The 13,216-nt window shown below is 38.2% G+C and overlaps 1 long non-coding RNA gene across 6 annotated transcripts in view; it reads left to right on the top strand.

Annotated features, from left to right (window-relative positions):
- The window catches only part of LOC138373711 (uncharacterized), an 81,172-nt gene that overhangs the window by 27,206 nt on the left and 40,750 nt on the right, over positions 1-13,216 (top strand). For all 6 annotated transcript variants that reach the window (XR_011233703.1, XR_011234520.1, XR_011234908.1 and 3 more), the window contains one exon: positions 4,181-4,351. This is a non-coding gene — a long non-coding RNA (uncharacterized lncRNA). The remainder of the gene's footprint in view (positions 1-4,180; positions 4,352-13,216) is intronic.

Below are 13,216 nucleotides of genomic sequence, written 5' to 3'. Positions count from 1 at the left end.
TGTATTACTGCTTGCTCGCAAGCTCTTGTAGTCTTTTTCTGTTCAGTGGCCATTTCTCTTACCCCGCAATGCCACATCCTGGACAGTGTGTGTGTTGCGGAAAGCGCTTCTCACAGGGTAAAGAAGAATAAAAAGCAGTGTAGTCAATGTGGACTTTTTTACTGAGAAATGATGTATTTCTTGTTTAGAGACTGGCAGTGTAGTCACTAAAAAATGTTTTTCATCCACATTCTATGTTTGTGAATGGATATGGAGGTGTCTCTGTTTGTTGGAAGGTAAAGTGAATCTTGAGATAAATTCAAGAAAAGTGTTTAGAATTATTCCATACATTTTGCTGTTTTAAAAAAAATGTTATTTTTTAAAAAGTGTCATTCCACAGTGAGTTTTTAGCCTCCTCTTTTTACATTTATTTTGTTTTTGTAAACTGTTCTAAAGAAGCTTAGTACCTAGTCACACAGTAAGTGGCAGAACTCACGTTTGAAGTCCTTTCTGATTTTTCAGAGTCAGTAAGCTTGGGAAGCGCTGTAAAGTGGCAGAAAGAATATGGACTTTGGAGTTAGACACACCTCAGTTTGATCCCTAACTCTGGCACATATTTGCTGCATGGCAAGTTCTTACCCTGGGTGATTTTTATTTTCCTTTTCATTTAAGTGAGGGTAATAGGCTTATTAAGATTAAATGAAGTAATACACATAAAGCACTTGGCTTGTAGAAAATGCTAATAAATGTTTCATTTCCTTTCTGCTACACCTTATGGTTTTAAAATATCTTGGGAGCCACTTGGACATTTCACTTGAAAGTGAATTGCAGTCAGGAAACTGGAAATAGACGTAACCCAGGTGGACTCGTATTGTAGTGACCTTCTTAATTTCCCTGTCTGAGAAGCAGAGTGGTTCTTATAACTGTTCAAAATAGTTGACTTCAAGGCAGGTTTTATTGTTAAAAGCTGAAAAGGAACCCATTGGGATGAGTTAATTATTGCTGACCAAAATGGCAAGAAAGTAACTGTTTCTACATTTCCTGAGAAATTGAAGCATTTGTGCTGTATCCATAAGGATGGTAAATTTTAAAGGCTAAGAACTGACCCTTTGGAAAGAAATATATGATGAAAATAGGAGGGGAAAGTGTTCAACCAATAATAAAAAATTTTTTCTCCGATTTAAGAGATGCTGATTCAGACATGCACACAGTGACACAGGTGCTAAATGCAGTGCTGGAGGGAGTACAAATCTGTGGAACCTGTTTCAGAAGCACTTTGGCACATGTCACAGAGCAGAACTTAGTACTTCCGAGAGTACATCCTAAGGAAATAACCCATTTTTCTGTTTTGCGGGAGTGAGGGGAGAAATTATTTCTTTTATTGTAACAGCCTTACTGAGATTATTCATATAACATAAACACCTTTTTAAAGTACGTAAGTCAGTGTTATACAGCCCTTGCCACTATCTAATTTTACAATATTTTCATCACCCCCCCCCCAAAAAAAAGAAATTAGCAGTCATTCCCCGTTCTTCCCTCTCCTCAGCCCCTGGCAACCACTAACATATTTTGTCTTTCTAGATTTGCCTCTTTGGACATGTAATATAAATGGAATTGTATGCTGTGTGGCCAACTGGCTTTTTTTCATTTAGCATAATGTTTCAAGTTTGATCTGGACAGTGTATATCAGTACATCATTCTCTTTTATGGCTAAATATTATTCTATTGTAGGATATACAACATTTGACTTATCTATTCACTAATGAATAGATAGTGAGTGAGTGAACCCAAACAACTATGATGAACAACGCTGCTATGAAAATTCACATACAGGTTTTTTTGTGTTGATATGTTTTAATTTATCTTGGATATATACCTAGGAGTGGAATTGCTGGATCATATGGTAATTCTACGTTTAACATTTTGAGGAGCTGCTAGACTGTTTTCCAGAGTAGCTGTACAATTTTACATTTCTGTCAGCAGAGTAGGTAATATGCGGCCTTTTGTAACTGTCTTCTTTCACTTAGTATGTTCAAGGTTTATCCATGTTGTATGTATCAGTACTTTCTTTTCATAGCTTTATAATAAACCTTGAATTCACATAGTATAAGGTTTCTTTTTTTTTTTTTTTTTTTTTTTTTTTTGAGACAGAGTCTCGCTTTGTTGCCCGGGCTAGAGTGAGTGCCGTGGCATCAGTCTAGCTCACAGCAACCTCAAACTCCTGGGCTTAAGCGATCCTACTTCCTCAGCCTCCCGAGTAGCTGGGACTACAGGCATGCACCACCATGCCCGGCTAATTTTTTGTATATATATATTTTAGTTGTCCATATAATTTCTTTCTATTTTTAGTAGAGACGGGGTCTCACTCTTGCTCAGGCTGGTCTCGAACTCCTGACCTCGAGCGATCCACCCGCCTCGGCCTCCCAGAGTGCTAGGATTACAGGCGTGAGCCACCGCGCCCGGCCAGTATAAGGTTTCTAATGGTATTCTTTTTCAAAGTTATTTTCACTATTCTATCTTTTTTGCATTTCTATGTGATTTTAGAATCAATGTGTCAATTTCTACAAAAAAGTGCTGGGATTTTAACTAGAATTGCGCTGACTCTATTGCTTAAATTGGGGAGAATTGACATGTTAACACCATTGACTGCACTGATCTATGAACATAGTATCTCTCTCTATTTGTCTTTGCACATCATTTGATAATTGATTATAATTCATATTTTTCATATTATAAATGAACTTTTTTTTTACAGTGTCAGTTTCTGATTGTTCTTTGAACAATTGTTTTATAGAAATAGAGTTCGTTTTTGAATATTGATCATGTATCCTGCAACGTTCCTAAAATCACTTTAATTCTGCTAACAGTAGTCTTTTGGTTTTCCCGATTTCATTATAAGATTTAGTATAGCCTCTGAGTTCCTTGTCAGCTTAGAGTTGAAGAATTGCGTAAGCTTATGAATTGTGATGGCAGTACCTTGCAAGGAGTGATGTGCAGCATCCCCAATATTTGTCTTCGTTTTCCTTTTAATGAAATATTAATATTCCTCATAATATGGAACCTTGACATTTCAAGCTACTATTTAAGTAGTTGAATTTATAGGCAATTTCAGCAAAGTATTTGATTTGAGGGAGGAATTGCTGTTTGTTTTCATGGCTAGAATTCTAACTATCGGTTCAAATTACGTATTTTGGAGGGCGAATCAATTGCCTTGTTGATGATTTGGGGGGACAAGGAGAGTATATGGTAAGGACTTTCATGTTTGTGGCTTGAGCAGAACTGTGTGGATCATGGTATGATTTATTGAGATGAGGAAGAATGAGGAAGCAGTGGATTTAAGATTATCAATTCAGCTTGGACAGGTTAGATTTTAGGCCTGTTTGCCTACTGTGTTAAATGCTTATAGGTTTATTTAGGTGCTTGTAAATGAAGGAATATATTTTAGGTTAAACACAGGCCTGAGGTCCCATAGCTAGTCATTTACAGAATTAGAACTGAGGTCTTGGGTGCTCTGACTAAGCCCATGTTGTTATTCCCTTATGCTATACTATGTCCTCAAGGCAGAAAAACATGCCTGGCTTTGGCAATAATAAAATGTTCCCTGGGAGCTACTAGAAATACGTAGCGGAGTGGAAGCTCAGCTGCCTGTGGAGTCCAGGCAGGTAACTGTGAGCCAGGTTGTAACACGAAAGAGTGGCGTTGTCTTTGGAGAACGGCGAAGTCCATGCCCCACCTAGAGGGTTCACTGTTAATCGGCTCCAGCAGATTATTACCATGTGGGAATGTGGGTGCAGTATTGCCAGATTTTCTGATTTTTCAAGAGAGCTAGAAGTGTTGATTTTTCACGTGAAGTCTTCTGATTTATAAATGTAGGTAGCTATCCTTTAACACACTGTGGAGACCAACCTTGTGTGGGTCCAACAAAAATATCTGTCTGCTGAATTCTGCTTACTGGCAATGTTTGGTAGGGTTGTACCTGGTATACTGTGGAAGCAACAACAGATTTGCATCATGGGAAAACGGTGGTAACCACATATAATAAGCACATTACAAGTGTTGAAGTGTAGGTTGCTTAGTTTAAACATGGTGCTTAGTCTGATGTTTGAGTTCAGTTTTCATATGGATCAGTTAATTATAGATGGGGGAGGGGGAATTGCTCCCTGCAGCTTTTTGCCTCCTAATTGCATGCTTTCATTTGCAGATAGGGCCGGTTTGGAGTGTGTGGATTTTTGAGTGAAACCTCTTCCCCAGATGAGAAGAAACCTTCAAGGAAGAGCTACTGGCAGTGAGTCTGCAGAGTCATTTGGATGCATAATGTGGAATGTTCTAAGCCCAGACGTAGCTGAATGGGTGGCTCCACTGATGAGGAGTGGTAAGTCTGATTGTCCCCACGGATAATTAAATAACCTTAATCCTTTCCATAAAAATAAGACGACTTCTGCATTCTTAGCATTTACTGAGGAACAGTAAGTTAATTTTTGTATCACTGGGAAAGACAACAGTGCAGTTTAAGAGAATTCTTTATCCCTAACAGTGTATTTTTCTTTTTTATTTCTTCTTCATTCCAAGGCCAGAAATATTCTTGAAATATTCAGTCAACACTGAAGTGATGGTCATGATGGTTACCGGTATCCATGGTAATCTTAGTTGTAGTGGATCTCATTCCCTCTGGAAGTGATTGTTCTAGTAATGGATACGAGAGACAGTTTTGGCTGATGGGAGATAAAAGAGAAACCTGCAAGAGGCTTCTGGGGAAGGTTTTCTTGCATTTGAGAAAAGGAAGAAAAAAGATGATCCCTCTTCTCTCCAGGGCTGGTTTTATCTGGATGTGACATCTGAGACTGCTGTAACTGTTTTTCTAGTAGCTCGAAGGCGATGCCTCCATGACGGAGGGCAGCACCAACAGGATTGCAGAAAAGTAGAACTGGAGCCCCGTTTACTGTGCCTACAGCCACCCTACCTGAATTGCTTTATTGTTCAAGTAGTTTTGCCTTGAGATTTTCTGTTATTTGCTATAGAAATCATCCACTTTCATTTGGTTTCTTCCTTTTCTGATTACCCAAAGCCCTATCTTTTAGTGTCTCAGGCATTTCTACTTGATTATGTTTTATGCTGTTCAGGAATGTTTGAAGTCAAAGGCTATGTTTATATCCCTATCATGTCTGACATTAATGCGCTCTTCTTAGTGAATTCCTAAGTCCATATTTGTTGAACTGAATTATTTGAATGGTGGAGTATTTGAAAAACCAGTCCACGGAATTGAATAGAGATTTTCTTCTAATTCACGTCCTTTTTCTTTAACCACACTACTTCCCTCTAGGATTATTAGTGACGTTTGACTTTTTATTTAAGATGACTAGTGTGTAATATATGTTCAGGTGGTTAGTTCTACTCTAAAACATATTGCTTGGATTTTGCCTTTTGTTTTGTGCAACTTTACCATCAGAACCAGAATTCTCGTACATGTTTGAGTATTGGCTTTCAGTCTAATAAAGGCAATTTTGCTTTCTTCTCCATTATAAAATCTGAGAATAAACTTTGTGTTTTCTGTGCTAATTGTAAGAATGAGGGACGTGAACATTAGAAAACATAGTTCAGGAATGATTTGTATTTGGCTTTGGAGTGAGCATTCACAGTAAGATTCCCTAAAGTGTGCATCCCCCACTGTGTTCCTAGGACCTGTGTTTTGGGCGGGGCAAGAGAAGAGGTGTGGTGGTGAGTATGGTAAGAGGGGTCTTGAGCCATAGGATGGATTATCTAGTTGCTTATATTTTAAGGCTGTATGAAGCAAACCACTTCTTTTTTTTTTTTTTCTTTCTTTCTTTTTTGCCAAACTCAAGATATTCCTGTACTCTTCTATCTTTTAAGTTGTTATTATAATCTCAAAAATGTATGGGGTAAGGACCTCTTTTTCTTCTTGAAAATCTATGGTGTTGCTTTCAGTTATGTTAACAAGAACAATCATGAACTTGTGGTTTTGATTTTACCAGGTAATCTAGTAGTACATTTTGAATCCTTCAAAAAGTGATTTACATTAAGGGAAAATTTTAATTTTTTTTTCTTGATAGGTTGTGATGAAAATCTGAGAGAGTAATTTTTAAGAAGATAGGGAAAGTTATATGATGTGCTTTACCCGTCAGTTTAAATGCAGTAATATCATTGTTTAGTAATATAAGAAATTTAAATCACTAAGGTCAACTTTAATGTGCTTTGTTTCATATAAGTTTTGATGGGTTTGTAGGAATGGAACATGTGTCTTACCTAAACCAATCACAGCAGGCATGTGACTTAAGCCTGATCAGTCAGAATGAATCTTAGGACATTTGCTAGGAATGCTGGGATGAAGGCAATTTTTTTCTGAATTTCAACCTGAAAACGTAGTCATTGAACTCCTGGCAGTTATCTTCTGACCATCAAAGGAAAGCTAGTTGAATAATAAGTCAACACTGAAGGAACAGAGTGGAGAAAAACCATGCCCTGGTCACCTCAGTTGAGCTGCTAGCTTAAGCCTTCCGTGAAGGTGCTATGCCTTTACACTGTCAGTTATACGAGTCAGTAACACCCTGTTAAATCCAATTTGCTTTGGATTTTTCTCTTACATGTATGTGAAAATGTCCTGATACATCCTTCTCATCACTCATTCCATACCTTTATAATAAGAGCTCAAGTAACTCACTAAATCTTGAATTGTGAATTAGGCAAGTAAGTCTCTAATACAGTTATGCCGGGTAGCAGATAATGCAATCTACTCACTGATTTTTTTTTTTTTCAGTGCCAAATACAAGGACTAAGGTGGTAAACAAATATGTAGTCCACGCCATTGCAAATGGAGTTTGTTGTTAACTCGATGAGACTGACGTTATGTGAACAGTCTTACTATGAATGTATTCTTTTTTTTTTGTTGAGACAGAGTTTCACTTTGTTGCCCAGGCTAGAGTGAGTGCCGTGGCGTCAGCTTAGCTCACAGCAACCTCAGACTCCTCGGCTTAAGCGATCCTATTGCCTCAGCCTCCCGAGTAGCTGGGACTACAGGCATGCGCCACCATGCCCGGCTAATTTTTTCTATATAGATTTTTAGTTGTCCATATAATGTCTTTCTATTTTTAGTAGAGATGGGGTCTCGCTCTTGCTCAGGCTGGTCTCGAACTCCTGACCTCGAGCGATCCACCCGCCTCGGCCTCCCAGAGTGCTAGGATTACAGGCGTGAGCCACCGCGCCCGGCCTGAATGTATTCTTATCAACGGAAGTTAGGGTTCTAGAAAAAAGGAGCATGTGTTCATCTACAGTGATTGGCCCTTTGGCAGGGACTCCTGCTGAACCCATGGCACCTCTAGAACCATAAAATAAACAATTATGGGCAACTTGGAATCTGACTGACTTAAAAAAATAAACACAATAAGTCATTATTAATTATTATTATTATTTTTTTTTTGAGACAGAGTCTCGCTGTGTTGCCCAGGCTAGAGTGAGTGCCATGGCATCAGCCTAGCTCACAGCAACCTCAAACTCCTGAGCTCAAGGGATCCTCCTGTCTCAACCTCCCGAGTGGCTGGGACTACAGGCATGCACCACATGCCCGGCTAATTTTTTCTATATATATTTTTAGCTGTCCATATAATTTCTTTCTATTTTTAGTAGAGATGGGGTCTCGCTCTTGCTCAGGCTGGTCCCGAACTCCTGAGCTCAAACGATCTGCCCACCTCGGCCTCCCAGAGTGCTAGGATTACAGGCGTGAGCCACCGTGCCTGGCCATTATTAATTATTTTTTCATAAGAAGAGTTTATAAAGGTGCAGGACCACAATCACTTATTCAAAATCTTGGGGCCCACATGTGTTTTTAAATTGCAGAACTTTTTACATTTTAGAAAGTTTAATTTGGTAGACATCCCTCATTATCTGTGAGAAATTGGTTCCAGGACCACAGGTGCTCAAATTCCTTATATAAAATGGCATTGTAATTACATATAACTTACAAACATCCTCCCATATACTTTAAATCATTACTTCTAATACCCATTATGATGCCTGTATATCACTTTATTCATGTGACAAATTCAAGGTTTCATTTTTGGAACTTTGTGGAATTTTTTTCCCTGAGAGGTTTTCTATCCATGCTTGGTTGAATCCCTGGATACAGAACCCCTGGATCCTGAGGGTGGACTGTACATACTGTGTATTTAATGTGACTTCTCTGCTGTGGTTTGGATGTGATTCGTCCCTGCCAAAAAAATCAGTGAGGCAGTGTTGGGAGGTGGGGCCTGGTGGCAGATGTTTGGTCAGGGAGGTGGATCCCTTCTCAGGAGACTAATGCCCTCCCCAGGGAGCATGTTCTCTCCCTTGTGGGAAGGAATGGATCAGTTCCCCGAGAGTGGGTGCTGTAAAGTGAGGGTCCTCTCCTGTGTGGTCCCCCTTCACACATGCCTGCTTGCCTTTCCGTTTCTCCACGTGCTAGTGCAGCTGAGGCCTTTACCGGCAGCTGAGCTGGTGCTGGTGCTGTGCTTTTGGTCTTTATAGCCACCAGAATTGTGGGCCAAATAAACTTCCTTGATTTAAAAATTCCCCAGCCTCAAGTATTCTGTTATAACAACACGAACAGGTAAGACAATCTTTTTTTTTAAGGAATGGACAGGTGGCTTTTTTTTTTTTTCCTAATACAGATAATAATATCTTAACATTAGTTGAACTACTAAATAAATGCCAGGCTCTGTGTAAAGTACTTTTCTGTATTATCTTAACTTACCTGTTTAATAAATTGTATTCATTTATATACTTGAGAAAATTTAGAGAGGTTAAGTGACTTTATCAAGGTTTATTCAGCTAGGAGATAGGAGAATTGAGGTTGTAACCTAGAGCTTTTGGCTCTGAGGTCTGTGCCCTTAACCGCTGTTCAGACTGTGGATTGTGCTGTGCTGCTCAGGGCCAGTGCGGAAGGCATCATGTCTTGCCCACTGGGTTACTGTTCTTTTCAGCAGGGACTTTCTTGAGTACATGGTGAGAGAGGAAGGGAAGGGGGAAGAAGGGACTGTCTTGAAATCTTACTGTACAGGGAAAAAGAAAATTTTTAAAATGCACTTTTAACCCAACACATATGACAGCTACACGATGGGTTAAAAAAATTGAAACATATCTCTGATGCCACATTTTCTAAAATAAAATTCCATCAGTGTTGTCTATCAGAAACATGGGAAGGGTAATCGCAGCCCAGTGTCCACTCCCAGGTTCAGTGTGGGCACATCTGTGAGTATTTTCTGAAACTTGATTCCTGGGATTGGGATTCTAGGGGTAAGAATAGCGGCATGTTAGTCTTTTAAACTTTAATTATGAAGTTCTGGTCTGTAATCCTAGGACTATTCACTGAACTCATGAAATCTTTAGAATTATAGTATTTTTTAAGTCTGCCAATTTGAGCAGAAAATATTTGTTATTTTCTTCATTTTTACTTCTTTAATTGGTATTGAGATTTAACATTTTTTTATGGTTTTTTTTCCCTGTTTTCATTTTTTCTTCAGGATTTTAAAAGATTTTAAGTGGTCTTCACAAATCTATTATTCTTTTGGAAGAGAGATGTAGAAAATTAAAAGGAATGGACTCTGGAGCCAGATTGTTTATTTCATTGGCTAGAACTTCTAGACCATTGTGATTATAAGGAGCATCTTGTCTTGTTCAATAATTAATGCTTCTGATGTTCCATTAAATGCTTACATTTTTGGAAGGTTTATAATATTTTGACATAGAGCATTTTTTTTCTTTATTAAGATGCATCTATGTCCTAGGAACGATTAAGCATTATGTCTGCCTTTGAGTGTGCTTTATAAATGTGAAAGAGATCGGTTTGCTGGTTAAGACTTTTTAAAATCAGAAGTATATGTTGAATATTGTCAATTCAATTTTGACATCTGTATAGGCCAGGTTTTAAAGTGTGTATAAAATGATCTTAAAAAGTGTTTAATTGTCACTGTGTTGCAGTTGCTACAAACTAAAAATAGTTACTTTTATCTAGTTAAACTGCACTGTAGTTAATCTCTGGTAGTCTACAAATATTTAGCTTCTATGGTAGTTTCAAGAATATAGTGCTTATTTTATTTTTGTGCTTTTAAAAATATAGTTTTATAATATGTTGACTTATATTTAATTTATATATGTTTTATTAAATATCTATGTGGTCCTAATATGTAGGAGCTCAGTGAATATTTGTTGAATAAGTTAATTTTTGTAGTTATCTGATTAGTGAGTTATCTTGATAGCTTATTTTTTCACTGGTGATAGGAAAAGAATATAGCAATTTTAGAGATGGAAAAAACTCAGAAACTATTTATGCAGTATTAACAGTTTTAGTTTCCTGGTTTCGTGGTCATAGGGCTGACTTCTGATCCTGATTTCCCATTCTGACTTGATAGCATCTTGCTATGCGTACCAGTCTACTAGAAGCAATCTGTTGGGTTTAGGTATTGAGCTCCACCCCCCACAGAGACAAAAGGAATAATCTGTTAATCAAATGTGAGAGAATGTACACATTGTAGAAATTGAAATTTTTTAAAACCCAGAAATACAATGGGATATTTTTTCACACATCAGCCTTAATGGCTCTGAGTTTCTCCCTTTCTGAATGTTAATATCTATAAAGAAAGAGTTTGGGAAACTTTCAGAGAATAGAATGATTGGTATTAGCTCTTCAGTTTTGGGAATTTGATCCAATGTGAAAATCTTCATCTATAGCTAGAAAAAAATGTATATAAATACATATATTTTTAAGAGACAAGGTCTTGCTCTGTCATCCAGGCTGGAGTATAGTGGTACAATCATAACGCACTGTAACTTTGAACTCCTGGGTTCAAGCTATCCTCCAACCTCAGCCTTTCATGTAGCTAGGACTACAGGCATGCACCACCATTCAGAACTAATTTTTAAATTTTTTTGTGGACATGAGGTCTCACTATTTAGCCCAGGCTGGTCTCAAAGCAATCCTCCTGCCTTGGCTTCCCAAAGTGCTGGGATTATAGGCATGAGCCACTACTATGTCTGGTCTATAGAGAGAACATATTTTAAAGTCTGATACTAGTTTAAAGTTTAGGGAATGGAAACTGATATTAAATTTCCAGTTTTTTAGTTGATGGTCCAGTTTAGAAGTATCTGGAAATAATTGCCATCTAAGGGGATATGCTTATGTAAATAGAGTTGGTGACCTTAATTAATTAGCTGGCCATTGTTAGGGTGAGTGCTTTTTGTACACTAAAGCTCTGCCTGTCACTTCAACAAGCCTTTTTGGGGCAAGACATGGTAGCTCACACCTGTAATCTTAGCAGTTTGGGAGGTGGAGGCGGGAAGATCACTTGAACCCAGGAGTTTGAGAACAGCCTGGACAACAGCAAGACCCTGTTTCTTTAAAAAAAAAAAATTAGCCGGGATCATGGCGCATGCCTATAGTCCCAGCTGAGCTAAGAGGATTGCTTGAACCCAGGAGTTTGAGACTGCAGTGAGCTATGATTGTGCCACTGCAGTCCAGCCTGGGCAACACAGCAAGACACTGTCTCTTAAGAAAAGAAAAGTCTATTTTTTTTTTTTCCTTGTGAGACAGAGTCTCACCCTGTTGCCTGGGCTAGAGTGCCATGATGTCAGCCTTGCTCACAGCAACCTCAGACTCCTGGGCTCAAGCAATTCTTCTGCCTCAGCCTCCTGAGTTGCTGGGACTACAGGCATGCGCCACCATGCTCAGCTAATTTTTTTCTATATATTTTTAGTTGGCCAGATAATTTCCCTCTATTTTTAGTAGAGACGGGAGTCTCACTCTTGCTAAGGCTGGTCTTGGACTCCTGACCTCGAGTCATCCACCCACCTTGGCCTCCCAGAGTGCTAGGATTATAGCTGTGAGCCACAGCACCCGGCCTAGAAAAGCCTTTTTGAGCCCATTCCTTTTAGCTGGGACTTACTTAGTCACATAGGTTTTAATTTTATGCAACTTAGTATATTTACCTGAAGTGCTGATTTTTTTAAGTGAATTAGGAGTGGAAGGTGGGAGAATGATCTTTTCAAGTCACAGTGTTAATTTTTCCTTCCCATACCCAGGGTCTCATGTCATTCTGGTTCTCTTAAACCTATAATAAACCACTGAGTTTTAAGCTCCTGTATAGAATGGAATTCTGAACCTCTTACTTCAGCTGCAGTTGTTCTCTACCCTAGGGACATAGAAAGTGGTTTGGAGTGCAGTTTCTGCCGCTGGGAAGAACTATTGATCTCCCTAACAAGGATAACTTGCTGCAGCCCGCTGCTAGACGCGGTCTGCACTGTGTGCAGTGGCTTCCCTCGCCCCTTGTCAGGCACCACTGTTCTGCAGTTGGACGGGCAGGGCTATTTCTGAAAATGCAGGTCACCTATAGCAAAATCATCTAAAACCTAAAAGATGATATAGAGAGTCACCATCATGATTCAATATGTGAAAAATGTTATTCTTCTTTAATCAATAATATAGCATGATCCCAATAAAAATACCAGCAGGATTTTTAAGGATTAGACCAGCTGAATCTAAAATTTTGTAAGGAAAAAATAAGATTATCCAGAAAAATCCTTAAAAAAAGGAACTTTTAAAAAGAAACTAGTTCTCCCAGACATTAAAAGTATATTCTAAAGTTACAGTAGTCAAAACATCATGATTCAAGTATATGACTAGATAGATTAGTGGTATAGAATAAAAGTATTCCCAAATTCATATGGAAATTTAGAATATAATGAAGACATTTCCGTGTGAAAAGGAGATAAAGATTTGGGTTTTTCTGGCAGTATATATAGCTGGGAAGTCATCAGGAAGAAAATCAGATCCTTGAGAGAAGGAATACAGATTTTTTTTTCCTTTTTATATTTGAAATTAGGGAAGCCTTTTAAGAAAATATTTTTTGAAAGATAGAAAATACAGGTACTCTGATGCATTGTTAGAGGAAGTATAGGTTGGTACATTCTCTTAGGAGATTTGGGAAATATCTGCCAAAATTTAAAAATGCCTACCAAAGGTTAAATGTATGTGTCCTTTGATTAATCATTTTCACTTCTTGGTATTTATCCTGCAGATAAATCCTTTAGGTTTGGATTTACTTCATCATATTTCCACATGTGTGAATATACAGGTTATTCTTCGCAGCATTTCTTATAATAGTAAAATATTAGAAACAACTTACTTTTCCATCTCTCAGAGACTATTTATACTGATATAAAAATGCAGCCTTTAAAAACTGAGGGAGGGCCGGGT

Source organism: Eulemur rufifrons, chromosome 1 (assembly GCF_041146395.1).
Source record: "Eulemur rufifrons isolate Redbay chromosome 1, OSU_ERuf_1, whole genome shotgun sequence".
NCBI lineage: Eukaryota > Metazoa > Chordata > Mammalia > Primates > Lemuridae > Eulemur > Eulemur rufifrons.
Note: the sequence above shows the minus strand (reverse complement) of the source record. Positions and strands in the feature narration are given on the sequence as shown.